The 25,233-nt window shown below is 40.4% G+C and overlaps 1 protein-coding gene across 9 annotated transcripts in view; it reads right to left on the bottom strand.

The window, feature by feature from the left end:
* BRSK1 (BR serine/threonine kinase 1) overlaps positions 1 to 25,233 on the bottom strand; it is a 1,260,562-nt gene that overhangs the window by 258,104 nt on the left and 977,225 nt on the right. The gene's annotated exons all lie outside the window — the stretch shown is intronic.

Consider the following 25,233-nt stretch of genomic DNA (forward strand, 5'->3'; position numbering starts at 1 on the left):
GCGATTCAATGAAAACATGCAGCTCCATGCTTTGTTTCGAGTCATGTATAATGACTCCAACACTAATGCATGGTGCAAGTCAATCTAAGTAAATGTAAGCATGCAGATTGATAATAACCTACTTTAAAACATCAGCTGAAACTTATTTTCCAACCTGGTATGACAGCTCTTTCGAGTCATACGTTTCTCATAAATAACTGTCACAGACCTAAATTAGTGAAGCAAACTGAGCTGTTAAAATTAAAAATTATAGTAAATTGATGTATGAACCCTACTCCTACTAATTTATGCAAGAATGTTCTTTCTTTCTAAGTCTGCTGGTTAGCTAGCCAGCCATCCCCAGTAACAGCAAAATATTCTCCCATGTTCCTGTTGATCAGGTACATACTGGTGAATGGGAGCTAGGGGATGGGCTTTAAGCAGTGGAGTTTAAGTTATTGCTTGGCTATTCTTTCCTGGACAAGAATTCAAGGGATAAGCCACAACGGACAGATACAGGACAAAGATGAGGAACAGGATAGGTTATCTCTCCTACTAGGAATTCTGAAAAACTGATGAGGACTGACAGATCCTAAAACTACTCAAAAGGTCCTTAAATGAGGAGGTGACACCAATTATTCCAGTCTACAAGTAAGAAGCAAAATGTAAACCCAGTGATGACACACTACCAAACCTGATCTCAAAAATGGTGAAATTCACAGAGAAGATAGTGAAATAAAGACTGGCCATCATCCCCCCCCCCCAAGGACAACACTCCATTACATCACCCATTATTGGCTCACAGTGACATGATCCTACAAGATAAAACATGCATGTTTATTTAACATTAACTGGGAAATAATACCAACAAATGCAATACAAATGCAAGCATATGAAATGAATGAAAATTATTTATTTTGGATTCATCAACTGTAGGGAAAGGACAACAGCTTACTAGGTACTTCACTCATGGACAAACCTTCCAAACAATTCATGCCCCCAGGCACAGTGGCTACAATAATCTCTAAATTGCTGTCACTTTTCACTTCACCCAATGAATGTGCAGGTGGCTTTGTTTGATTGGCTGGTGTTATACTGCACACAAGCAGAGTGCAGGGACCATATGCTTAACTGAATTATATTTGGTCATTATTAGTGTTTTTTGCCTGGAAGAAATTGTACATTAGTTTGGTAAACTGGTGATTGACTGATTTGCAGACTACTGCAACCACTTTAATCTGGGACATGCATGAATCTCATTTTCTTCTCTGTGAATGCAGTGCCTGTTAATGTACTGTTTTTCTGCACTTGGTATACCAAAAAAAATAATTTCCTTCATGTTGTGTGCTAACAATTTTGTGGAATTTGTTGGTGCTCTTCATGTAGTACGAGAACATGGGGAACTTGTGCTTAATGGGATTGTATTTGGTTGTTGGTGCTGCTCCAGTGAAAAAACTGTACATTAATTTGGTGAAACGGAAGTTCACAATGCTTTACAGATTATTACAGTCACTTTGAACAGAGACATGAATGACTGTTCGTCTGAAAAAGAGATAGCTATTAACCTGCTGTTCTTTTTCTGGAGTTGAACCTAAGATAATTCATTTTCATACAACCAGTATGTTGGTGATGTTGTTGGATATGTTGGCAGTGTACCATGAACTAGGAGATTGTGGGGACCATGCTATTATTTGGATGGTACAGAGGTAAGAAAGGCAAGGTCCTGCATTTGGCCAGCAACAAACCATATCAGTATGTAGACTGGAGAAGTCCAGCCTAAAACAGAAAAGCAGCAAAAAGTCATACTTCTAGGTAATAATGTTTGCTGGGAAAAAAAATCACAGGGAGCAGAGTGGAAAAGTACTGATTGAGGCAACAAGATTCTGGGCTACAAATCCAGAGGCACATACTTCTGGGAGAAGGATGTAATTTTCTGCAATACAGATCACTGGTGATGCCATAGTGGGAAGAAAACATGCTGTTCTATAGAGTTCACAGTTACAGGAAAAGGGAACTGTTATAGAGAGTGCAGAAGAGTGCTAGTAGGATAGTGAAGGGATGGAAGGGAGAACACACAGAGACACCAGATGGTCTGGAGAGATACTGACTAGGGGAAGGAATGGAACAAGGAACATGATTTGAATCCACATAATTATTCAGTGGATTTCTGAAGGAGCAGAGAAAAAAGTGAAGGAATAGAGCAAAAAGTGAAGGACAGATATAATAGCAGTCTGTGATCTCCAAACACAAGGAATAAACTTCGCTTTAGGTAGGAAGGAAAACTATTTAAAAACAGAGGAAGGATAAGTGGAATAAGCTCTTAGAACATGTGATGAAAATGAAATCAGTGAAGTCAGCAAAGAGGGCATAAGACAGGAGAAGTAAATGTAAGGCCCAATGAGACAGGAGAAGTAAATGTAAGACCCAATGAGACAAGAGAAGTAAATTTAAGGCCCAATGAGACAGGAGAAGTAAATGTACGGCCCAAAGGAAATGGACGGGAAGATGTGGGTACCAGCTGCTGCTAACAGGCAGACTAGATAAAGCAGTAGACTTTTTTTCTGCCTGTTCCCCAGCCTGATTATCTAGTCATACAGGATCTATATTATGTTGTTGCAAGGTGTTTTCAATGAATGCTTTTTCATCGACACATAAAGATTGAACTTCCAAAACTCTGAACAATAACTTCAGAAAATTTTCCCAGGGGAAAAACACTTAGCCATCATCGGGAGTTTGCCCTTTTGGAGTTGTTATATTTAGTTAAGGGGGGGCAAGCTCCCCACTTCGTAGGGTCTGACAGTTTGTTTGTTTTTTTTTTTGTTTGTCCAAGTGATTTTTTTTCGCCTGGGAAAAAATTAGCTGAAGTGGCCGTTCGGAGTTTTGGGAGTTCAATGTTTATGTGTTGATAAAAAGACATTCAATGTAAACATCCTACGACAAGGTAATATAGACCTGTCATACATACTCTCAATGTACCGTGTTATTCTACCAAAGAAAACATTGTGGGGATGAAAGTCAAGAGTCATGTATCTACTGTCCACACTCATTTGGTATTGTTATATCCTAAAACCTCTCTATAGGTGTTGATGAGCACTTTGATGAAGCAGAATGTGTTGCATGTAAAGCTGATGCCATGGCAGTAGATATAAAAAACCCATCTAGATGGCATCAAAGGCACAATGGAAAAGAAAGTCAAGACATCATTAAGTACTGCCCTCTGCAGCAGATAATTAATCTTTGAATGGATACTAAGAAAGATTGCTAACTCCAAACAAGACTCGCTCAGCCCACAACAAGTAACTGAACTCATAATTAGTAGCATGACTCATTTTAATAGTATGACTAATTTTTTTTTTTAGGAGCTAGCAGACTCTTTTGCATGCCCTATTCTTAAGTATGTGATAGTCTGAGCTTCCACTGGTGAAAAACAAAAGATAATTTTAAACCTCTATTATTTTTTTCAGTGAAGCTTCTTCTAGTGACAATCTGCTGTCATATAATTATTTATACCAAGGCCATGTCTGCTTGGGTTTACTCCATGTATTCCAGTTTCATACTACCTCCTGAAAATATGTTGGTCGACTGCTTAATTCACTCAATTTTAGTGAACCCCATCCCAGCAGTTCTTCCTGTTTTCTCCCCACCCCATTATGGTGCATCTTTAGAGTTTGTTTATTTACAGTAAGGTGGATGGGGAGGGAGAAAAAGTCCTCACAACAGCCAGGCGCAGAATTTCCACTTAGAAAAAAGTAACAGATTTTGCTAGGCTGGGTTTCACTAAACTGCGTATTAATGCAAATATGTTTTGATTGCTCATAATGAGACCAAATATTTCCATATAGATCTACATTTATGCATCATTTAACCAATCCCACTTCATTGCACATTCATGCATCAACTAAGTAAACCACTGGAACATAACTGATCACAAAAGCAAATACATATCGCCTACAATATTTTTGTGATAGGTCATTCTCTTGCACCCTCTGCCCACATATAAGAGTCTACAGTTTACATACATCTCTAGTGTTGCAAATTAATGCCATTCAGAGCTTATTAGCACTTATATACATTATTATACAGTGTATAAAATGCACACTACCTGGTACACTCTGATAATAACACACTTACATTTCCCAGTGCTTTTAATAACGGAATGTGCTTCATGTGGGGATCCCACATAGGTTCGCAGGTTCATAGGTAGGTACGAGGCTACTGGCCCTGGGGCCTATATAAGCCTAGCCAAAAAGGCACCCTGGCTTTCGCCACCCAAGAAAATTATTTTCCTGTGCCCCTGTCTAGCAGAGCCACAGAAGTGATCCTCGGGGTGAATTTCCTATTTCCCATCCAATCATCAAGATTTTTCTTGAAGAGTGCTAATGAGGAGCTCTGTTTGACATAGATAGGTAGTCTGTTCCAAAGTATGGGAAGTCTCTGACACAGGAATCTATCCCTCCAGCATGTTCTGTTTATTGTGGTGACAAGGTTTAGGTCCCTACAGCGTGTAGCTCGGAGGGATTGGGATTTCTTTAAGTGGAGCATGCCCAACAGCTGTGGGTTTGACATAGCTTTGTATGTTACGCAGAGATCGCCTCTGAGTAGGCGATATGCGACGGAGTAAAGCTGGAGTTTTTTGAGAAGGTCTGTGAAGGGTATCTGTTTGAGGCCAGTAATCCTCTTTGTGAGGTATTTCTGTGGCCTTTCCAGTTGTTGTAGATGTCTTGTGAGGTACATACCAAAAGTGGAGTTGTACTCTATAATGGGTCTAATGAGTGATGAGTAGAGGGGAACAATGACCTCTTTTTTTCTGGATGAGAAATCTTTTGTGATGACGTGTGCCACATAGAAGGATTTCTTGACCAATGTGATGATGTGATTATCAAAGGAGAGACTACTGTCCACCTGTGTCCCAAGGTCTCTTATCAAACTTTCAGTGTTAAGTAGACTACCACCTATGTGATATTTCATGGGTACACAGTTTTTACCAAAGGGGATGACAACGCACTTTCTGGCATTGAGCTTCAGGCCATGGCTTTGACAGCAGGCATCTGTCTCAGTGAGGCCCTTTGGTGGATGCCCACATCATTAGGAGTTTCGATTATGGCTCCTAGTTTCCAGTCATCTGCAAACTTCATTAGCCAAAGACCTTCTGTGTTAGCCTGTACTTCAGAGAAGTAGATACCAAACAGGAGAGGACCCAGGACTGAACCCTGTGGTACTCCACTTGTCACTGGTCTGAAGCTGGATTTGGAGTCTGCTACTTTCACAGTGTGGGTTCTGTCCGTGAGCCAGTTGGCAACCCATCTTGTGACATAGGGATTTATACCTAGTTTAGTTAGTTTATCTATAATTCCAGAGTGGGGGATGGTGTCGAAAGCCTTGACGAGATCTAGATAGGCTGTGTGAACCACCTTACCCTCATCTATGGCTTTGGTGAATGTTTCAAAGAAGTCTATCAGGTTTAGGAGATATGATCTGCCTTTTACAAACCCGAACTGGGTGGGGCCCAGAGTTTGGAGATTACCAATGTCTTTGTTCCATCATGATAAGTTCCATGGCCTTCCAGACCAGGCTCGTCAGGCTAATGGGGCGGTAGTTCCCGGGGTCTGTCATGGCTCCCCCTTTGTGGAGTGGGATAACCGTCATGGTGCGCCATTCATTGGGCACAAAGACTGTATTGAGGCTATAATTGAACATGGTACTTAGGTGGGGTGCCAGTTCATTCTGTAGTTCATGTAGAACGCAGCCTGGGATATTGTCAAGTCCCATGGATGCTGTGTTCTTGGCTTTGGAGAGTGTGCTTTTTACCTGTGTAGTAGTGATTACAGGAACTTTGCATTCTTCATGTATAGAGATGGGCCCTCTAGGGGGTGAGAGGGGGGTAAAGTTAGCACTGAACCTATCTGCCAGGATGTTGGCAATATCAATTGGTTCTGTATATTTAGTGCCATTGTGCTGTAATTTAGAGCAGATCTGAGTGTTGCCATTGAGATTCTTGATATAGCTATAGAATGCTTTGTGGTTGTCTTTAGAGTCAGTGGCAATTTTGTTTTCGTAACTAGATTTGGAGGATTTTATGAGGGATCTCAGCTTCTTAATGAGGCTGACCAGGGAGCTCCTCCAGTCATGGGATTTTACTCTTTTTTGCAACAGTTTCTTTCTTCTGTTGTAGAGTTTGTTTATGGCACAGGACCACCAGATTGGCTTCCTTTTTTTGGAGGATAGCATCTTGGTTCTGTTAGGGATAGCACAATGCATGCACTCGTGTAAGTGCTTATAAAGTGCATTTGTGTAGGATTCAGCAGTCGTACCTCTACTGACCGTCTGCATGGGTGTCATAAAATTGCCACTTCTGTCTTAAGAAGTATGAAGTTGGCTTTGGAGAAGTTTTTTACGGTGGTTTCCCTAATGGGGGGGGTGGGATTGGATGTGGATGTCTAGGGTGATTAGCTTGTGGTCGGATCTGACCAATGAGGAATTGACCTCTGGTGTGGAACACCGGTCGCCCATGTTGGTAATGACCAGGTCTAGGATATTGCTGCCCCTGGTGGGGATGTGAATAAGTTGATCCATGGTATTGGAATTTATGAATTCCAGAAAATGTTGAGCAAAAGAGTTGGTACATGAGTAGTTTTCCCAGTTTACGGTGGGGTAGTTGAAATTGCCCATTATTAGGGTGTTGGGTTGTACCCTAATATTTTCCAGTGTATCAAGAAATGAGGAGTGGGAATCCTGGGGCATGGTGGGGGGTTTGTAGCAAGCTACAATTTGGATTGCGGTCTTGCCCAGAGTTAGTTGTACTTGGATAATCTCGGATGCATTATGCTGTGCAACTAGCCTGGAGGTGTGGATATCCTTAATGAATATGGACACGCCTCCACCTTTAGTGCTTTGGTCTGGGTTAGGTGGCTGAAACGTGTGGTATGAATTATAGCCTGGTAATGCAGGGGTGCTCTCTGGAGCTTTGAACCAGGTCTCTGTCACTGCATAGATGTCGATGTTCTCCATTTTAAGGAGTGCCTCGAGTGAGTGCATTTTGAGGTTTAGACTTCTAGCATTGAGTAGCATTAACCTCAGATTTTGCTTGCTTGTACCTGTTATGGTGGTGAATTTGTCATTTGAACCTTGCTTAAAAAAGGCACTATAGGGGTGGCAAGAGCATTAGCGAGTATCCAGAATCCCAAGGGCGACAGATGCAGGCCATCTCTGGCAAAGCATCGTGGTCTGTCGATCATGTCATCCCAGGCAGACAAATACTGGATCCCCTTAGATTGACACCAGAAGCTTAGCCAATTGTTGAAGTCAATCACTTTGTCCTTGTACTGTGGTATAATTTTGGGTGATGGCAGGATGCTACTCAGGGCTAGGGTCATACCTGCTTGGGCTGCAAGATTGGAGAGCTCCTCCATGTCTCTTTTCATGTAGTCCAGGGAGGTACGTCTAAGGTCATTCACACTAACATGGACAATGACAGAGTCATATTTGTACTTGTTGTGGAGTGACCTGAGTGCGTGCATTATGTGGCAGATCCTGACACCTGACAGGCAGCTGACAGTAACTTTCTCCTCATTCAGCTTGGTGAGTGGAACAGCAGTGTGCCTGACTATAGCTGACTATAGAGTCACCTATGACTAGAGTGTTGGGTACGTTGTTATGCCTTATGGCTGTGGTCTTCACCTCACACCACTCTTACTTGCATATACTAACTTCACAGTCACATAGCTTCAACTAAAGGAAACTATAACTGAAGTGCTGTAGTCAAACAGAAGTAATTCGACTACAGCAGTAGACAAAGTGTGATTTTGGCAGGTAATGACACTTCACCTACCCATCGACAAGATGCTCATTTACCAAAATGGACTGCAGCTATGTTTTATAAATGTAGTATTATATATATATATATATATATATATATATATATATATATATATATATATATGTGTGTGTGTGTGTGTGTGTGTGCGTGCAAATACTGCATTAACCCTTGTCCTTGTTGTAGTCCAGATCACGGCTGTAAAGAGTTTAAGACAGATCACGTCACTTACTTAAATGACTAATACACTAAAAATGAAAATAAGTCTGTTCTCTGGTCTTTTTATTCCAGTATCCAGGCTACTGCATCTTAGCCCTGGTGTATGCCAATTTTGTCATTGTGTGTGCTGTACAACTGCCTGGTGTGCAAAAGGACTACGTCACCTACCATGCATGCCTGTCTACCTTTTGTCAGTTTCATAGGTTGCAGCCTGTAACAGACTGCGCTGAACTGGACTGTCAGTGACTTGTTTGTACTGCCAATAATGTGCCTTAAGTCAGCTGCAGAGCAATATGGCATACAGGAGTACTTTCTGTCTCGTCTGAAAGCTATGTAAAGCCACTTAACTGACAGTAACATTATTAAGACCGGTTGTTTTCTAAAACCCCAAGCTTATTACCATATTCAAGCCAACTGTTGAAGTTTTTTTGTTTTTTTGCAACAAATACATTACAATCCGCCTACTACCAGGTTTAGAACTGACTGATCCCAACACATTCTATAACCTGGACAACAGCTGGGATTAGGATATGCGTCTACATGTCATTACAGTGTAGCTGCTGTGTACCCGGCTGTATTAGCCACTCACTGTATTACTGCAGGGTCTAGGGTCTGAATAAATAAATGGCAAAAAGTACTGTTTTCTCCAGTGTTTCCCCTGATGAAGTGTTGGATAATATGCTGCTCATGAAGTGAGTTTCTTAGCCTAAGGCAGCATCCTGAAGTGCTGACTGGCCCACCTTGTACCCACTCCTCCCTGGGTTTTCACTTCCTTAACAGACTCCCTTAACATTACTTCTTGACATACCCCTTCCTTTTTTCTCATAGTACAACATCACTAAAACCCTGTAGCTTACTGACTTAGCTGTTCTTTTATTAGGAACTGTGCCTAGTTATTTATTGATGTCCACTATAAATGTTGACTAACTGTTAAGTATCACCACCTCTTGTCACAGCGCTATGTTAAGCTGGCCCTAACTCTAATTAATATTCTTTGCTGGTGGCCTTCATAACCATGGCTCTTCCAAGCCTCATCAAGAAACTAAAAGTCTCCTAGGTTATTCAAAACACCAGGCCTTCACCATTTCCCTTTCATGTTACTAATATTCTGCATGCCACTCTCTGAAGCTACTGAAATAACTCTCCCCTCTACCTTCAGCACCTTTGTAAAACTCTTTTAAGTGTTGAAGACTGCCTTATACCAAACTACCAGTTATGGTGGGACAATTGAAGACGTGGTACTGACATACCTCCATGTCTTCATGCCATATAGTCAGTAAATAATAATTTGTGCTCTTTTTGAGTAAAAAAATACAGGACTGTCCAGTCCACCAGCTTATGTAGTACTAAAATATTCTTTCCCTTAGACTATTTTTTCTCATAAATGGAAGTAGCAACAATTGTTTTATGCAGTTTCCTTTATGTATTTTATCATAAAAAGTCAAGAAAAATCCTAAACTACTTTGGTTACATAATGGGGACATTTTTCAGAGTTGAATGTACTTCAGGTAAAATCTGTGGCAGTTTGATTACTGGAGAGTCTTTTGATTTTTTTTCAAGATATTTATTTCAGCCAATCGCTCTTAATGTACTTTTCCTCCATTATTTTTGCCTTTGTCTATATTTCTTGAGCTGAGAGGTTGAAAGGTATGCTTTGTATGTGTTCTGTTCTTCTCCATCTTCTCCATCTCCTCTGTAACTATGAAAGTACTGACTATTCTGTGTGGCACTTTTTTTGATATTACATCAGTACACATGCATATGTTATCCGCAATGGGATTTTTTTTAAAGTAGTATTAGATGATTCCATAGTGATGTGATATTCTCTTCCTTAATACACAACACCTAGAATTCCAGAGAAGCGTGCTGCAAAACCCTAGCTTTTAGCTGGAGGAAGCACCAGAAAGTCTTACCTCCGGAAAGGTAAACAAAGATGGAAAAAAATAGTCTAAAGAAAACTACGTTTGTTCTATCACAGGAAAGCTACCTGAAGAAAATCACTTATCTTAGATATCTTAATGCTGAGCTGTTAAATGCCAAATCAGGTCTTGAAGAAGTAGTCAAGTCAGTAGAATATTTTTTCTACTAGCCTGCATTTAATTAAGGATCTCAAGTGTGAAACTCTATGTCTGGCATTAATGACTGATTGGAATCATACACGATTCACTAGAGCAGGAAAAAGGAGTCATAGGGGACATTCCAACAACTTTTCCTGATACAAGGATAACTAAAAAGGAAGGTGAAATGGATTACTCATTCATTTCATTTACTCTTTATGGACCAGGTTAGGGCAGCCACGGTGGTGCAGCAGTTAGCGTTGCTGCCTCACAGCAAGAGGTTCTCTGGTTCGATTCTCGGCTGAGGTGCCTTCTGTGTGGAGTCTGCATGTCCCCCCTGTGGTTGCTCCGGGTGCTCTGGTTTCCTCCCACATCCCAAAGACATGCAGTAGGTGGATTGGTCACTAAATTGGCCCTAGGTGTGAGTGTGTGCGTGTGTGTGCCTTCTGTGGAAGGATGGGCGCCGGGCTGGCAACTCAACACTGTAAAACTGCCAATCATGAGCGGACAGATGATCCGCTGTGATGACTCCTAACCGGGAAAAGCCAAAAGAAGAAGAAGAAGAAGACTCTTTGTTGACCAGGTTAGTCCCACTAGGATAATAGCCTGTTTGTAGGGGAGAGCTGTGGTGGAATTTATATTAGTAGGAGAGACTTGGCCAGGGCATTGGGAAATTTCCCCTACTCTTTCGATAGGTGCTGTTGGATCTTTTACATACACTGAGCTATCACCAACTCAAGCAGATGGGACCTTGGCTTAACATCTCACTAATAAGTTAGTCTAGCAATGCTTTTTTATGATGATCCCAGGCATTACGCAAGGCCTGCAACAGTCTGTGAGTTACAAAGGAGATGGAGAAGAACAGAGCACATACAAAGCATACCTTTCAACCTCACAGCTCAAGAAATATAGACAAAGGCAAAAATAATGGAGGAAAAGTACATTAAGAGCGATTGGCTGAAATAAATATCTTGAAAAAAAAATCAAAAGACTCTCCAGTAAGTGAGGAAACTTCAGTGGATGCTTTATCATTGCTGGAGCCTTCCAGTGTCCTGAAAGAGTGCTCTTCAAACTGTCTGCAGATATACAGAGCTGAGTATATTTTTCTGGCACTTCAGAGTTGTGTACTGGTAATTGTTGTTTGACTAATTTTATATCATTGCTGGCTGACTTCAGAGCTGTGCACTGTTATTTTTGCTTCACTGTATAGTTTTTCAGATCTCTGCTGAAGGTGTTGGTTTTCCCATACCCACCTTCCCTATTTCTGTGTTGTTGTTTAAATTTGGAGGTTTTTGCAGTTGCCCGCCCCCACTGTAGATTTGATCTGGGTCACTCCCTCCAGTCCCATCTCTTTACCTCATTCTACCTAATAGACTCCTTCTGCATTGTTTTTAGTCATTTTTAATTTAATTGCATTTTTTAAACTGTTTGGTCTAACATTGCTACATACTTAAGTGTGCTAGCTTGCACTGCATTTGAATTGTTTTGACTGCTGTTTTAGCTACTTTTCTGTATATAAAAAAAAAAAACCTTTCCTGTAACTAGTGTAGTCCAGATTCAGATTTGCTGTATCCAGGACTGTATGTAAGCTTCTGAGCCCCCCCCCCAAGCTTTCTGTGTTGGAGGGAAGCCTTCTAGCTTATCAGTGGGAGTGGTAAGCAATAGGTAACCTATCTACCACATAAGGAGTGATTTTGGCCCAGAAATTGTAGTTATTGGCCGTTTGGGCAGTTTTTCCATCTCTCTCAACTTTCTGATTTAAAAGCCCACATTTGCACTTGTTTCCCCCTTTCCTGTAACTAGTTTAGTCCAGATACAGGTTCTTACTTTTAGCACTTGAATTTGCTTATTCGTGATCAGCACTTGTTCAGAACTTGTAAGCACTAAATAACCTACTAATTACTACAGCACTCAACCTTCCTCATTACCTAGAGGAAAACAGTTTTGGTACTTACTTTCCTCACTTGCTTAGAGAAAAACAGCTCTTGTACTCACTTTCCTCACTTGTCTAGAGGAAAAATAGTTTTTTATTCAGGCATGTCCAAGGGTCAGCTCCCAGTGTTCTCTCCTATCTATCTGATGAATCTGGGCATCTTGGGGCAATGTAGCAACTGCTCATGTACACAGACAACCCTCTCCTCCTACCACCAAACACCACAACCTGTGAGAGATGCACTTATCTAGCCAAACTGGAGGTAAAGCTCTCTCCAATTAAGACTGAACTTGACAGTTGAGGAGAAGGTAAACACTTGCACCACACCACACTCATCACATAGTCTCACTAAATCTACATCACCAAAATCCACACGTAGAAACACAAAAACATTCAAGGAGGCTCTCAATAATAATCTGCTCAAGCAACAGAGACCTCCAAAGCAGAAATGCAAGCAACCTCCACCCCCCAACACAACCCAAATGACACATAGCCCGCAGACTCAGTGTGCCACTCAACCACAGCCAATAAGGCAAAACAACGTACCCAACACACTAGTCATAGGCGACTCTATAGTCAGGCACACTGATGTCCCACTCACCAGGCTAAACAAGGAGAAGGTTACTGTCAGCTGCCTGTTGGGTGCCAGGATCCGCCACATAACCCACGCACTCAGGTCACTCCTCAACAAGTACAAATATGATTCTGTCATTGTCCATGTTGGTGTGAACAACCTGAGATGTACCTCCCTGGACTACATGAAAAGAGACATGGAAGAGCTCTCCAAGCTTGTAGCCCAGGCAGGTATGACCCTAGCCCTGAGTAGCATTCTGCCATCACCCAGAATGATGCCGCAGTACAGGGACAAAATGATCGACTTCAACAATTGGCTAAGCTTCTGGTGCCATTCTAAAGGGATCCAGTATCTGTCTGCCTGGGATGACATTGTCGACAGACCATGATGCTTTGCCAGAGATGGCCTGCACCTGTCACCCCTGGGATTCTGGATAATGGCTAAGGTTCTTGCCGCCCCTATAGTGCCTTTTTTAGGCAAGGTTCAAATGACAAATTCACCACCGTAACAGGAACAGGCAAGCAAAAACTGAGGGTGATGCTACTCAATGCTAGAAGTCTAAATCTCAAAATGCACTCACTCGAGGCACTCCTTAAAATGGAGAACATCGATATCTGTGCAGTGACTGAGACCTGGTTCAAGGCTCCAGAGAGCACCCCTGCACTACCAGGCTCTAACTCATACCACACCTTTCGGCCATGTAACCTGGACCGGAACACAAAAGGCGGAGGTGTGTCCATATTCATTAAAGATATCCACACCTCCAGGCTAGTTGCTCAGCATAATGCAGCCGAGGTTATCCAAGTGCAACTAACTCTGGGCAAAACTGCAATCCAAATTGCAGCTTGCTACAGATCACCCACCATGCCCCAGGATTCCCACTCCTCTTTTCTTGATGTACTGGAAAATATTAGGGTTTAACCAAATACCCTAATAATGGGCAACTTCAACTACCCCACCATTAACTCGGAAAACTACTCATGTACCAACTCCTTCGCTCAACACTTTCTGGAATTCATAAACTCCAATGCCCTGGATCAACCTATCCACACCCCCACCAGGGGCAACAATATCCTAGATCTAGTCATTACCAATATGAGTGACCGGTGTTTCACACCTGAAGTCAATGCCTCATTGGTCCGATCCGACCATAAGCTAATTACCCTAGATATCCACATCCTGCCTCCACCCCCCATTAAGGAAACCATGGTAAAAAATTTCTCCAAAGCTAACTTCATGCTTCTTAAGACAGAAGTGGTGAACTTCATGACTCCCATGCAGATGGACAATACAGTTACAACTACTGAATCCTGCACAATTGCACTTTATAAGCACTTACATGAGTGCATGGATCGTGCTATCCCAAACAGAATCAAGACGCTATCCTCCAAAAAAAGGAAGCCAATCTGGTGGTCCCCTGCCATAAACAAACTGTACAACAGAAAGAAGAAACTCTTGCAAAAGAGAGTAAAATCCCATGAGTGGAGAAGCTCCCTGGTCAGCCTCAGTAAGAAGCTGTGATCCCTGATAAAATCCTCCAAAGCTAGTTACAAAAACAAAATTGCCACTTATTCTAAAGACAACCACAAAGCATTCTATAGCTATGTCAAGAATCTCAACGGCAACACTCAGATCTGCTCTGAGTTACAATACAATGGCACTAAATATACAGACCCAACTGATATTGCCAACATCCTGGCAGATAGGTTCAGTGCTAACTTTACCCCCCTCTCACCCCCTAAAGAGCCCATCTCTATACCGGAAGAATGCAAAGTTCCTGTAATCACGGCTGCACAAGTAAAAACCACACTCTTCAAAACCAAGAACACAGCATCCATGGGACCAGACAACATTCCAGACTGCGTTCTACACGAACTACAGAACGAACTGGCACCCCACCTAAGTACCATGTTCAATCATAGCCTCACCTCAGGCTTTGTGCCTGCTGAATGGCGCACAGCAACGGTTATCCCACTCCACAAGGGGGGAGCCACCACGGACCCCGGGAACTACCGCTCCATTAGCCTGACGAGCCTGGTCTGCAAGGCCATGGAATGTATCATCATGGAACTAATAAACAAAGACATTGGTAATATCCAAACTCTGGATCCCACCCAGTTCGGATTTGTAAAAGGCAGATCATGTCTCCTAAACCTGATAGACTTCTTTGAAGCAGTCACCAAAGCTGTAGACAAGAGTAAGGTGGTTCACACAGCCTATCTACATCTTGCCAAGGCTTTCGTCACCATCCCCCACTCTGGAATTATAGATAAACTCACTAAACTAGGTATAAATCCCTATGTCACAAGATGGGTTGCCAACTGGCTCACTGACAGAACCCACACTGTGAAAGTAGCAGACTCCAAATCCGACTTCAGACCAGTGACAAGTGGAGTACCACAGGGTTCAGTCCTGGGTCCTCTCCTGTTTGGTATCTACTTCTCTGAAGTACAGGCTAACACAGAAGGTCTTTGGCTAACGAAGTTCGCAGATGACTGCAAACTAGGAGCCATAATCGAAACTCCTAACGATGTGGACATCCTACAAAAGGGCTTCACTGAGACAGATGTCTGGTGTCAAAGCCATGGCCTCAAGCTCAATGCCAAAAACTGCACTGTCATCCCCTTTGGTAAAAACTCTGTACCCATGAACTACAACATAGGCAGTAATATATTTAACACCGAAAGTGTGATAAGAGACCTTGGGACACAGGTGGACAGTAGTCTCTCCTTTGACAATCACATTGCCACAGTAGTCAGGAAATCCTTCTATGTAGCACACCTCATCACAAAAGGTTTCTCATCCAGGACAAAAGAGGTCATTATTCCCCTCTACTCATCACTTATTAGACCCATTATAGAGTACAACTATCCTTTTGGTATGTACCTCATAAGACATCTACAACAACTGGAAAGGCCGCAGAAATACCTCACAAAGAGGATTACTGGCCTCAAACAGATGCCCTACGCAGACCGTCTCAAAAAACTCCAGCTTTACCCCGTCACATATCGCCTACTCAGAGGTAATCTCTGCCTAACATACAAAGCTATGTCAAACCCAGAGCTGTTGGACATGCTCCACTTAAAGAAATCCCAATCCTTCCAAGCTACATGCTCTAGGGACCTAAACCTTGTCACCACAATAAACAGAACATGTCGGAGGAATAGATTCCTGTCCCAGAGACTTCCCATACTCTGGAATAAACTACCTCTCTATATAAAACAAAGCTCCTCATTAGCACTCTTCAAGAAAAATCTTGATGATTGGATGGGAAATAGGAAATTCACCCCGGGGATCACCTCTGTGGCTCTGCTCGACAGTGGCACAGGAAAATAATTTTCTTGGGTGGCAAAAGCCAGGGTACCTTTTTGGCTGGGTTTGTATAGGCCCCAGGGCCGATAGCCTACTACCTACCTATGAACCTATGAGCCTATTAAACATAATAACTGTACTGTTTCACTTGCCTGATAATAAACAGATTGGCAGTAATATCCAGTCATTATGCAGACGTTTGACCTTTTAATTACAGTCCATAAAATGTTTATGAGTGTGCCCACAAGGCTGCTCAAATCAAATTATTATCAAGATTCTGAACTATGTGGACAAGAAGAAAATACAGCAAACTAACCAAATATGTAACAAATATGGAACAACTCACCACTGATATTCTCTGATTACTTTTCCACTGATGTACTGGAATGCTATGTAGCACACAAGAATATATATGAACACTTATCTGCATGTGCATCCCTCAGAGGATATTGGTCCACTGCACTACCACTGGACACTAGGGATGTTGTACAACAACATTTAAAACGTGAAAAAAAAGTAGAAAGGAGGGAGGAAAGAGGATTTGAACCTTCCACCCTTGACAGAGGAAACAGCATCATTATCCTCTATGCTAACTAATAAGTTAGTCTAGCAATGATTTTTATGATGATCCTAAGCATTATGCAAGGCCTGAAACAGTTTTTGAGTTATGAGGGACAGAGCACATACAAGCATACCTCTCAACCTCAGAGCTCAAAAAACCTAGACAAACACAAAAATAATGGAAGGAAAGTACACTATGAGGGACTGATTCAAATAATTCCTGTCATAAACTTATAAAATCAGTACAATAACACATTTTGTAATAGCATGTATTTAATGAAGGCTCTGAAGTGTGAAACTCTAATGTCTGCCATTAATGACTGACTGTAATCCAGTGAATCCTCTGCAATTTAATACTGCAGGAAAAAAAGAGACATATAAGGGCTATTCTGAAAAGAAAGGAACTGGTATGTGGTATAAGATATATGTATATGTGTGTGTGTGTTTTAGTACATGTATGTATATGGGAGCATGAATGGGGGAGTGACCGTGCCATACCAGTGTTAACTACCCAAGAAAAGTGCTGATATACATTCCTGGTAATAAAAGATGACTTAGTGTAATCACAGAGACATGGCTCAAGGGTGCAGAGGGCATCCCAGCCATGCAAGGCTACAATATCCTCCACACATTCAGACCTCAAAACGAGAGTGACAGTACCAAAGGTGGAGAGGTAGCCATCTTAGTTACAGACAAACACACTTCAAGACTGGTCAAACAGTATGACTCCCTAAAGCTACTCCAAGTCCAACTAACTGTAGGTAAAACCCCCTTTCATACCTTTGCTAGCTACAGGTCCCTCACCATGAACCACGAGAACCACTCTCCTTACTTGGACTTACTTGAGTCAGTCACTATACAGCTAAACACCTTGGTCATGGGTGATTTCCACTATCCTTCCATTGATTGAGAGTCACACAAGAAGACAAACACACTCGCCTTAATGTTCCTGGACTATGTTAATACAACTGCTCTGTAACAGACAGTTTGCATCCCCACAAGGGTCCTGAATGTCCTAGACTTAGTACTCACCAACAAAGGGGGTCTCTGCACTACCCCATGTGCCCCCCCAGTATGGTCTGATCATAAATCAGTCTCGTTCAAAGTAACGATCATAACTGACCCCCCCCCCTCCAAGAGCAAAAAGGATGAAAAATGTCTTCAAAGCAAACTATAGCCTCCTAAGTGATGGCATAAATATTTTCAACCCCCCTGCTACCACTGTCAAAAATGACTCCTATACGGAGGTGTACACAAATGCCCTGTATAAACACCTATACAAATATATAGACTCGGCTGTACCTGAACAGATCAAGACAAAATCCTTACAGAAAAACAAGCAACCCTGCTGGACATCAAGCATAAATAAGTTATACAACTAGAGAAAGAAACTAACATCTAAAAACAAGTGGGAACTGACTTAGTAGAGGGAGAACACGCTCCACAGCTTGAACAAGCAAATTAGATATCTTGTAAAGTCCTCCAAAGCTAATTACAAAGCTAAACTAGCATCCCTAGCTAAGGATAATCACAAGGCATTCTTTAGCTACATCAGAAATCTAAAAGGAAAGGCCCAGCTTTGTGTCGAACTAGTGTAGTGGATGGTACCACTCATACTGAACCTGAGGATATCACCAACCTGCTAGCAGACAGATTTGGCACAAACTTCACCACCCCTGTCCCCACCAGACATACTCCAAAGCAAACCTGTCACAAATCCTCTACCTAGTATCTCCAAACAGCAGGTCATAATCGCACTCTACATGGTCAAAAACACAGCCTCTATGGGACCGGATAACATCCCCGTCTGCCTACTAAATGGTCTAAAACAGGACCTAGCAGAACCACTTGGCATTTTCTTCAAACACAGTCTAAGTACTGGCTTTTTCCCAGCAGAGTGGAAAACAGCAACAGTAATTCCCTTACACAAAGGGATCCATCAACCTACCCTGGGTACTATAGACCCATAAGCCTAACCAGCCCTATCTGCAAGTCCATGGATAGAATCATCATGGACTTATCAACATAGAGAATCATCATCGTTTACCTTACCAAGACATAGGGGACTTTCAAACTCTTGACCTGACCTAATTTGGCTTCATTAATGGAAAATCATGCTTATTAAACCTAGTGGACTTCTTCGAGAATGTCATTAAAGCCCTGGGTGAAGGCACACAGTACATACAGCCTATCTTGACTTAGCTAAGGTTTCTGACACAATCCCCCACTCAGACATCATTGAGAAATTCACCCAGCTGGGAATTATTCCATATGTCACTAGATGAGTAGCCAACTGGCTCACTGACAGAATGCATACAGCCAAAGTTGGGGATTCCACCTCTACCAGCAGACCAGTTACAAGTGGTTACCCCAAGTATCTGTGCTGGGCCCCCTATTTGGAATCCATTTCTCATAAGCCCAGGTGAAAATAGATGGCCTGTGGTTTACCAAGTTTGCCAATGACTGCAAAGTGGGTGCAATCACTGAGTCCCCCAACGATGCTGACATACTACAAAACTGGCTTGCACTAACAAATGACTGGTGCCAAAGCCACAGACTTAAACTAAATGCAAAAATATATATTATCATCCCTTTCTGCAAAGGGGAAGTCCATGCAAATGACTCCCCTAAGCTCAAACCATGGGGTGAGACATTTGGGAACACAGGCTGATAGCAACCTTAACTTAGATCACCATGTGTCCACAGTGGTAAGAAAATGCTTTCTATGTTGCACATCTCATAAGTAAGGGCATCGCATCCAGAGCTAAGGATGTTATAACTTTGAAAAGAAAAAAACAAACCACAACTGTAAATGCAGAAGGTGACAGAAACCAATAATGAATTAATGCACAGCAACCACAGCTTATTGAGCGCTTTCGTCGGCCTTAAGCCATTGACATCATCAGAATACACTTGTTACATTAATTAACATGCTTAAATACTCATTCCCCGTCACATAGTCATCAAAACCCCCTCCCCTCATTGATTTTTTTATAAAGGATTTTTTGCAAAACAGTTGCCATGAAGTGCTGCAATTGCTATAAATAAAATAAATAACCTAAATAATATATATATATATATATATATATATATATATATATATATATATGGATAGATAGATAGATAGATAGATGCTGGTTACCAACAGTGTTAAAAAACAATGGTAAATCTATTAAGTACATCTAGATTTGCCAAACATTCATAAAATTCTGTTTATTAATCACAAAACTATTAAAACCATGACAACCTATTACACTTGGGGCTTTTACATATGAAAATCTGATCTTAATTTTAACAGGCTAGAAATAAATACAGTCTCATTCAAACCTGGGGGGACAGTTGCATTATATCTAAGCTGCCATACTAATTCTCTATATTCTAAATACATTTCTTTTGTTCCACCTCTTTTTTCTTTGTCCACTACTTGCTCTAAACCTACAAATGTAAAGGAGTGTCCACTACATTCAAAAATATGCTTGGCCAATGCAATACTCAGGTTAATTCTGCGTATATCATAAATATGTTGATATATACGTTTATTAAGGGCATTTTTTGTTTTCCCTATATAAAACTGTCTCCATTGTTGACAAATTGCAATGTAAACTATACATTTACTGAGGCAGTTAAGCTTTTGTCTCAATTTGACCTCACTGTAACCCATAATATAAACACTCTCTGCTTCCTCAACATGACAGCATTGAGCACATTGCCCACATTTTCTCATACGCCCTGAGCTCTCGCCAGGTGAATTTCTTTCTATTAAATTCTTAATGTTGGAATTATAAAATTCAAACCTAACAATGGGAAAAAGTGCCCATCAATTCTCTTTGTTTTTACTTCCAATAATATGGGGTCTATAAATACATCTGGGTACCCCCTTCTTCTTTGAATTTTATAGCCACCAGTGTAGAGGGTGAGAGAGTGACCACTAGTAATATGAGTGACTCAACAGGTAAGATGTTCAACTGGGCCATGACTTTAACATATAGCCCAGTGTTTTATGACATTAAGGACATTATTACTAGCAATTGGAGTATTTTGACCAATGATTTTGAAAATAGGGAGAAGGTAGGTGAAAAACCATTGATTATTTATAAGAGGAATTCCAACATTAAGAATTTAATAGAAAGAAATTCACCTGGCGAGAGCCCAGGGTGTATGAGAAAATGTGGGCAATGTGCACAATGCTGTCATGTTGAAGAAGCAGAAAGTGTTTATATTATGGGTTACGGTGAGGTCAAATTGAGACAAAAGCTTAACTGCCTCAGTAAATGTACAGTTTACATTGCAATTTGTCAACAATGTAGACAGTTTTATATAGGGAAAACAAAAATGCCCTTAATAAACATATATATATCAACATATTTATGATATACGCAGAATTAACCTGAGTAATGCATTGGCCAAGCATATTTTTGAATGTAGTGGACACTCCTTTATATTTGTAGGTTTTGAGCAAATAGTGGACAAAGAAAAAAAGAGGTGGACCAAAAGAAATGTATTTAGAATATAGAGAATTAGTATGGCAGCTTAGATGTAATGCAACTGGTCCCCCAGGTTTGAATGAGACTGTATCTATTTCCCGCCTGTTAAAATTAAGATCAGATTTTCATATGTAAAAGCCCCAAGTGCAATAGGTTGTCATGGTTTTAATAGTTTTGTGATTAATAAACAGAATTTTATGAATGTTTGCTAAATCTAGATGTACTTAATAGATTAACCATTGTTTTTTAACACTGTTGGTAACCACTATATATATATATATATATATATATATATATATATATATATATATATATAAAATTTAGGTTATTTATTTATTTATATATTTATTAATGTTATTTATGGCACTTGCAGCACTTTATGACAACTGCTTTGCAAAAAATCCTTTACAAAAAATCAATGAGGGGAGAGGTTTTTGATGACCATGGGACGGGGAATGAGTATTTAAGCATGTTAATTAATGTAACAAGTGTATTCTGATGATGTCAATGGCTTAAAGCTGATGAAAGCGCTCAATAAACTGTGGTTGCTGTGGATTAATTCGTTATTTGGTCTCTGTCACCTTCTGCATTTAGATGTTATAACTTCCCTGTACTCATCCCTGATTAGGCGACTAATAAAGTACAACATTCCCTTCTGTATGAACCTCCCCAGACACCTGCAGCAGCTGGAGAGACCTCAGAGGTTTCTCACCAAGAAAATTCAGGGCCTTCAACACATGACCTACATGGATAGACTGAAGGCCCTGTCACTGTACTCTGTATCTTACAGGGTGCTGACAGGCAACTTGTGCCTGGCCAACAGAGCAGTCTTGGATCCTCCCCTAATGGAAATGCTGCACATCTGCAAGTCAAATGGCACAAGACTCACTTGCTCTAGAGATCTTAACCTAGCCTGCGACATTAAGAGGACATGCTGGGGAGACTGATATGTCTCCTAGAGATTGCCACTCCTCTGGAACAAACTCCCAATTCATGTAAAACAGAGCTCCCCAATGACCCTATTTAAGCATAACTTAAACAACTGGATGGGAGCCATAAATTTACCCTGGGGGTATCATGTATTTCCCTCTTGATAAGGGCAGTTGGTGCTGATCATAGACTCGTACTACAAATATAGACCATGCAACCTGGCCAACAAGGGAACAAGGGTATAATGTGGCTAGGCTTATAAAGGCCCTAAGGCCAATAGCCTAGTAACCTCCTATGAAACTATTCAAAGACATGCAAATTAGCCATTAATTAAATCTTTCTTCATTGTGGCTAATGTGTCTCTGCATCGCAAATCTACATATCATTTTGTTTTTACACAACTTTTAATTTCAGAGCTGGTGTCCTTTCTGAATCTGTAAGTTTATATTCTTGCAAAATTTTTATGTGTGCACATTTCTGCTTTATTTTACCTTTTTTCTATTAAGGCACACTGTACGGGGTACTGCTTACAGCAATGAGCATTTATCTGGCTTTGAATGACAACGTTGTGTGTGATCTAACAACCTTCTTCTCTACCTTGTTGATTATACCATGACTGATTCACTTTCTCATGATATTTTTAGCAAGAATGATCTTATCTTTATAATATGGAATGTGAACTGTGAAAGAAAGAGAGTTACTATTACATTTAAGTTCCTTTCTTCCCAAATATACTTCCTTCAAAAAAACAAATACCATAGTGCATCGGTCCATTATCTACTACGGACCACAGGGCAGGTGTAGTGATCAGGATAATGGCAGCAGGTATCTATATAATTCATCATTACAACAAAATAGTAGAATGGTTCTTTCCCTAGGCTGTTTGACTTGTGTAGGTCGCACTTCGGGCAATATAGATGGAACTAACATATCTGACAATTCATTATTTACTTCAGATCAGCAGGAGTTAACTAGACTCACTCTCATCTGTGATTCTTGGGTGTGACTGGAAAGATGTTCTTGATCTGTGACTACATAATTTGAGTGGTCCAGCTAATGATATGTGTAACAGAATGAGTTACAGATGTTGTGTTTGGGTTGATTTCCCCACCAAGAAGCAATGTAAACTTGTATCTGAATATCTGTAGGTCATGTGTTCAGCTCAGGTTTCCTTTATTTTGGTCCAACTCTCCATTCAAGTGAAAGTAGCAATTCTTCCCAAGTGCGTTTTAGAAATATTTGCTAAGTTGCAGCATTTAAGGCATAGCAGTGAATTCAATATTACAAGACAAATCTAAAGCTTCATGTATAATTCGGCAAGTATAAGTTGGAAAAGAAACCCATATTGGGTGGATCTGGACTAGTGTGGGACACCTAATAGGTAAAGCTCAGCATCTGTCAGTCAGATGCCATAACAGAAACAGTTTGTGTTACCAAAAGTTAATTCAGAATATTGCACAAGTTCAGTTTTGAATGAATGAAAACAATTCCCCTCACAATAAATAGAAATCAAAGGGTTAAAACCTCATTTAGTCAACTTCACACTTGACTGAAACAGCATTTAGTTGACTGTGCTATAAATAAATTCTATTATATAAAATACCTGTAGAAAATATAAAATACATATAAAGAATTTTAAGTACCTTAGCCTCCTTGCAACCCTTGATATTGGGGCATCCCCGACACCCCGAGACCCTATTTTTACTAAATCCAGGTTTGCGCTACCTTAGAGGTATGTACATCTTTGAAGTGACTAAGCAAATACTCACTTTACTCCAAAATACTGCAGCTTTATAATTAGTATTTATAGAAAGTAGTGGGGTGGGGAGTTCATCCCCTAACATTTAGGGGCATACTTCTCAACCTCTTAGAGCAAGAAATCTGGACAAAGCCGTAAATAAAAGTGGGACAAAGGCCTAAAAATAGGGACAATTTTTAAATATTACTCTTACAAACTTAGCAAGTTGATAGAACAACATGTTTTGCATTACCATGAATTTTCTGAAGGGTATGAAGTCTGAAGTCTGAAACTCAAATGTCTGTCATTATTTTCTAACTGTGAAAATCTGTACAGTTGAGAGGTATGTTTAGGGGTGTGCACTTATAGTTTTCAGTTTTTAAATATTTCTCACAGAACAAGCCTAAGTATGGCAAAAGTAACTAACTCCTGTTTCAAACAGTTTCAAATAACATTTCAGCCATATGAAGTTAATATATTTCTATTCAAGCAAATTTTTTCTACATAATGACATGAAGCCATGGTACCATGTGTTGTCTATTATAATATTACTGCCTAATATCACATTTGCAGAAGTTCCAGTTTCGTGCTGTTTATTGATCTTGCACTGTTTATTGAACTGCTATCTGCTACTATGAATATTTAAAACATTTGTTTTCAACACCATGAAATTCAACTAAGGATAGCAATATCTTCGATTTTTCAGTCAGTACCTAGGATGTATCTGCTCACCACCCATAGTTATATCTTGTGTAATTTACACAAATCATGATATGATCATCAAAAACCTAACGTTAAAAACAAACTTATTCATAATAAATCATCCTTCTTAAACATTGCTAATGGAATGTACGATGCACTAAATAACATATTTATGAAAATATGCTCACCTCAAGGTCATGGTACCTTACAGGACAGGGAATTTTCCTAAGATAACACAATTTAAGAATTAACAGATATTCCTGCTATTTGCACTTTTTTTTTTCATGGACCATGATTACTGTCCCTGTAGCAAGTACTACAAAGTTCTGTACCAGTATTGATAGCTGGGGCCTTTTGTCAGTCTTATGCTGTGTCATTTTTCACATTTATAGCAATCCCTAGTTAGCCAACTATACACAGTTTGTTATCTCGCTTGATCTTTTACTGTCTTAGCCTTAGGGCATCCCTTTGTACAGTTATCTAATTGTGTTTCTGTGTTTAGGAACTTCTGTAAAGCAAACCTTCTTCAGTTACTAGATGACCTAAACCTTCTTCAGTTACTAGATGACCTAATAAATTCTGCTGTAATCCTCCTCTGATGGATCTCACTGATAAAGCTGCTGTATATGCCTCTGACTTTTATAATCCCCCTCCACACCAAATATAATGAGAAATTTAAAAACAAACCCCTATGGTGGAATTCCCTTGAAAATAAATTATATAATGACAGAAAGAAATTCCTAAATGCTTATAAAAGGTCTTGTACAGCACACATCAGGAAACTAGCATAGACCTTAAGCAAACATTATAAATAGTGTGTAGGTATATACATAAACACACACACACACACACACACACACACATATATATATATATATATATGGGTCTACTACGGTTGATTGAAAACTCACTTGATTGAAAATGAAATTAC

The sequence above is a fragment of the Protopterus annectens genome, chromosome 17.part0, assembly GCF_019279795.1.
Source record: "Protopterus annectens isolate FY-2018-M chromosome 17.part0, PAN1.0, whole genome shotgun sequence".
NCBI classification, from domain to species: Eukaryota; Metazoa; Chordata; order Ceratodontiformes; family Protopteridae; genus Protopterus; species Protopterus annectens.